Raw genomic sequence first — 5,284 nt, 5'->3', positions numbered from 1 at the left:
CCTCATCCCCCAACTGTTTCTCACCCATTGACTACCTCAATTTGCATTTTCACTGACTGGCATTCTTGCATGCTGGCCTCTTGCTTCTATTCTATTCCATTCTATCCCGTCCAGGAAGAGCACACAACACCTGCAGGCACTTTCTCAGCCTGAAGGAAGGTGTTTGTGCCCGAAAGCTTGCAAAGAAGAATTTTTCCAACTATTTTAGTTGGTCTAATAAAAGATATCAGATTTACCCAAATAATCTTGTCTGCCTGTATCAGACCAACACAGCTACAACCAATAACCCTGAATGCCTGCTTTATGAGCATATGATTTCCACTGTCCTGATCTTCTAATATCACAGTGCCATGCAAAGGCAAGGACCCAGATGACACTTATAATACAAATTAAAGGAATAGTAATATTCCTTCAACAAACTCTCAAAGCAGATACTGACATTATGGGCTGCCAAAATATGGAATGGGCTTCCAAGGGAGGTGGTGTTTTCCCCAACCCTGGAGATGTTCAAGAGGAGATTTAGACAGGCATCTGGCTGGGGTTACCTAACCCCAGTGCTCTTTCCTACCTAGAGCAGGGGGTCGGACCCAATGATCTACCAAGTCCCTTCTGACTCTAGAAATCTATGAAATCTATTATCCACTGAGTTGAGGAGTAAAAGGCAGGGCAGGGTGGCAAATCGAAGAGCATGTAGAAGTCAGGCAGAAGTCCTCAGTAGTGATGAACTATCGCCATCTGCTGGGTACACTTAGATATTAAATAATTGCTGTCCAGCAGAGTTACTAGTTTTATGTAACATAAAACATAACAAGAACCCTTAATAGTTTCCAGTCAAAACACAGAACAAATATGGGTGGGGAAACAACCTGTATCTTGCTTTACCTTTTACTTCTGCTGGCACCTTAGCTAAAAGCTGCCTACCTTGCTTGTCTGATCATAAGTGCTCTAACTTTAGGCTTTCTTTACTTAGGAAGGATAAGCAAATGTTAACAGTGTGTTTCCCTTTGGTAGCATTGCTTAAGTTGCTTCTCTTGTGGTATTCTGGTGTTTCTCTCTGCTGCTTAACAAATATTAGGGTTAGAATGGATAGGAATGATAGTTTAGTCTGACTACCAGGACAACATAGGTCATTGTAATTCAGCCAATAATTTCTGCATCTGGCCCCTGACTTCCAGCCTTAGTTTAAACACTCCATGAGGTGGAGGATCCCCACATAAGTAGAGAGAATGGATTAATTACCCCTACTGCCAAAATGCACAACCTGTTTCTAGTCTGAACTTTACTAGCCTCAATTTACAGTCATTGAAATCTGTTCTGTACTTGACTGCTGGATTAGAAGCTTCTGTTTTCAAAGGTTTACCCCAACTTTTTGGAGAATATGCAACCATTGACAGTATAGGAGAATTTGATCTCTTAGTGCTGGCCAGTGTTTTTATGGCTTCTACATGATATGCCTTGATCAAATCACTTTTTAACCTCTTATATAAGCTAAATTGATTGAACTTAAGTGTCTCACAGTAAAGCAAGTTTTCTAGATCTTGAATCATTTATGTAGCCATTTCTGAACCCTTTCCAATTTGTCAGCTGAGCACAGTATTCTTGCTCTGTTCTCACAAATGTTGCAAGCAGAGGTGAGACAACCACTATCGTTCTACTGACATTTCCCTCCTTATACTTCAAAGGTTCACATAATCCCTGTTTAACATCCCATTGGAGGATCCTATTTAGTTGGTTCTCTACCATAAACCCTATCAAGCCTCCTGGCAAGCCACATCTGCATAGCAAGAAACTCAATTTTTGAATCAGGGATCAAATCCGTCCTTTCTACTTGCCAGTGCAGGAGGAGTTCTGGATCATGATCTTGGATTCCCTCCTGGACTAGCGAATTGAAAGCTAGGTGCCTGCAGCCTGGCATGACCTGGTGCGGTCCAGGGGCTGGGGCCCCAGCCTTGGGGCAGCCCTGGGACATGCCATACCTTCTATTGAAGATGCCATACAAACCAGTCATCAAAATGTTTTATGTTATATGTAAAACATTTGTATGTGTGGTCTGCTGTTTTATGGCACCTTAAATTGGGTGTAAATATAGCACCCTTGCCATTCACATCATGATTAACACATTAATTATAGCATAAATGTAATGTACAGAGGGGCCCTTAGTTATCCAGCATCTAATACGCTGAATATACCTGCACTGGCTTGTGTAAAAAAAGGAAATGTTTACCAAATATGACATTTTAAAAGATAGAGACCCTTGAGCACAAACTTTGCAGCATAACCTGAAAGCCAACTATTTAAACTGCAAACTATTTAAAGGCAAATTATGTAAAAGGGACATGGAGTCCATGGTGGTTACAGATTTCAGGATGAAGTACCCCATCTTAATGGAAGCAGACCTTTTGGATCAGAATGGAGCATTGCTGGGCTATTGAGGACCTGATCTTGTAGACGATGGAAGCAGCCTGCTTTTTTGTGTCCAAATGAAGTGTAGGAAAGTGAAGGGAAGCAAAGGGAAGGGAAGGGAAGTGCTCTGCGTTTAGATTCCTGTCATGTTGCCAACATGGCTCTCAGTTTCCATATCTGGACCTTTGGATTCCTTTGGAGGTTTTAGGATGTATTGTAACAAACAGCTAGTCTACAGATTCTGCATATGAAGGAAGCTGCTCATACAAAAGGATTTTGTGAAATGAGAAGTCAGTGCTGAGTGCCTTATGTGGAACAGCTGATTTTCTAAGCTATGCTGACCATATTTTTAATACCAACATTAAAGAGTAAATCCTGCAAAGCTCTTCCTTGGAGCCATGGCTCTAAACTTTCCAGTACTGTGGCTGTGTTCATTTTCTAAGATCTACTGAGCACCTCAGTTCCCATTGAGCACTCTGTTATGGATGCTCATAATCTCTCTGGATTGGGTCCTTTTTTTCAAAATAGCCAATTCCAATGCAAAGAGAGAGCAGAATATGTACATAATAAAAGCAAGACAAAAAGTAGCTTGCAAAATAAATAAATAAATAAACAAAATGGGTTAGGGGAGGAGAGAAAAGAAAAAAATAATGTGGAGCCCCCAAAATGGAAGAGAAAAGAAACAAAAGATGTACAAGTGTATCTGAAGTGCATGTGCATGTGCATGCTGCTGGCCTCTGAGAAAAAGCATTTCTGTTATCATAAAAATACATTGTTTCCAATAAGATAAAAAATACTGTTTCATCTCAGCCACTGAGTACTTGGGGCTGAGTGGCCTGTAGCATGGAGAACTCCATAACTGGAAAGGATATTTGTCATGCACAGTGCCTTGCAGGAACCAGTTTGTGATTGAACGAATTAATGTTAAGTCACCCCTCTTGCCATGTACGGTAGGACAGAGGCACCTCCTTTTTCTTGTTTTTGTTACATCTTTTGTTTCCTGGCAATTGCTCCCAGTTTTTTTTAGCATATCCTGTGGCACATTGGCTTTCTAGTGCACACCTATCTCTATAAACAAATCTTGTCAGCTGCTTTGTTTGACCTTGCCACTGTCTACAAAGCTTCCCCCTAATGCACTCAGCATTTTTTGCTGTTCTTTGATATTCTCGAAGGGAGAATAGATCACAGCTTCCTGAAAATCTGCATCGCTCAGCAAAAAGGACCAAGAAACACTTGAAGAAAAAGAAAAAAGGATGAGGTTCAAAGCCAAGTTGGGATGAAAAAAAAGAGAAGAAGAAAAGTCAGGGAACTGAAAATAAAAAGAAGCTGGTGGACAGGAAATAACAGGAACTGCCCCACCCTGCAACTCTTTCTAAGCCCTGCTCGCTGAATTGAGGTGCAGGGCTGGGAAGTGCCCCTGACCAGGACAGTGCTCAGCCCCTGCTTTGTGATCACAAATCTGCTCCCCGTCAGCTGGCAGGGTGGGGGGACCGGCTGGAGAGCTTGTTCCCTGCTTAACATGATTGTGGAACTGAGTGGGGAACAGACTCCCCAGCACCTGCCAGCAGGGCCCTTCCGGCGTCAGCTCCGTGACCGCAGAGCTGGCCCTGGGAAATAAAGATTCCTCAGCACTATGAAGTTGGCGTTGGGAGATAAGAATCTTCCAGTGCCGGCCCCATGATTGCCATCTTGGGGTGGGGGGCTTGCAGCTCCCTGCTGCTGGGGCAGAGTGACATTGTCCCTTCCTGGGCTCCGGTGGCAGAGCTTGCCACAGCAGCAGGCAGTTCCTGGGGGCAGGGAGCAATCCCCCGCCTCCTGGTGGCCAGCTGACTGGGAGTAAATAGTTAGGTATCTACACAAGCACTACTGTGCAGTTAATAATTTCAAGTAAATTTGCATATGTAGGTAGCAAATTTACTCATGATTAGCAAGGTTTACTGTGCAGTAAGCATGTGCATGTGTAGACACACATGCTTACTGCCCATTAAACTATGCTACTTTGCAGTAAAGTGTTTCATGTAGATGCACCCAGTGTGCTTTATTTACATATAGGTGCCTGTCCTAGAGCAGAGGTGGTTACAAATTGTACTCAGGAAATTCCTTTCTTCGCAGATCTCAGCCCAAACTGGTTTACAGATTGAAAATTTGTCTCAAAAACTAACTCTAGATCAGGACTGTTGAACTTGAGGGCAGCCAGGGGCCACATACTGCATGGGCCATGCACTGTGAGGATGAGCTTCCAGGAACCTGCCCCCCCCAGCCATGTGTGTAGCTGCAGAGAGGTGTGGTCCCCCACTCTGCACTGTACAGGTTGCATGGGTGGTGTCCATTGCTAGGGGAAACCAGCTGCAGGCTGGCACCCAGCAGCTTGATTCTCCTCCCCACTGGAACCAACAATGAACCTCTGTTTGGTCCTGGGGATAGTTGTAACTCAGTACTCTTCCTGCAAAGTGTTCTCAGTTACAGCGGGGAGCTGCACGTCTGTCTGCACCCTAATATTCTACCCACTTTTGCAACCATCCTTGACCTCCAATTAGTCAATCTTTGAGGCTCAGATTATAGTTTGTTGACCATGCCAGAGAGAAGTAACTAGCACAATTGTTTTAAGACCATCATATGACATAGACTGTTCACCACAGCATAAGTAAAGATTAAGATTTTTAAGGCAGATTTTGGGCCATGGAGGGAATAATTCCCTTGATTCTTGATTTTTAAAGACAGATCTCTTATATTCTATAAAGACTTCCAAACTTCCTCATTAAAAAACATAAAATGCTTCCTCTGAACTTGTGAGACAGCTACAGAGGTTATTTCATAAGTAAAACTGTGCAGAGTTCCCAGAAACTTATTCCTCTCCAGCAGGATTTTCCATTAACATGAA

Source organism: Alligator sinensis, unplaced genomic scaffold, assembly GCF_000455745.1.
Source record: "Alligator sinensis unplaced genomic scaffold, ASM45574v1 scaffold60_1, whole genome shotgun sequence".
Taxonomy (NCBI): Eukaryota; Metazoa; Chordata; order Crocodylia; family Alligatoridae; genus Alligator; species Alligator sinensis.
Note: the sequence above shows the minus strand (reverse complement) of the source record.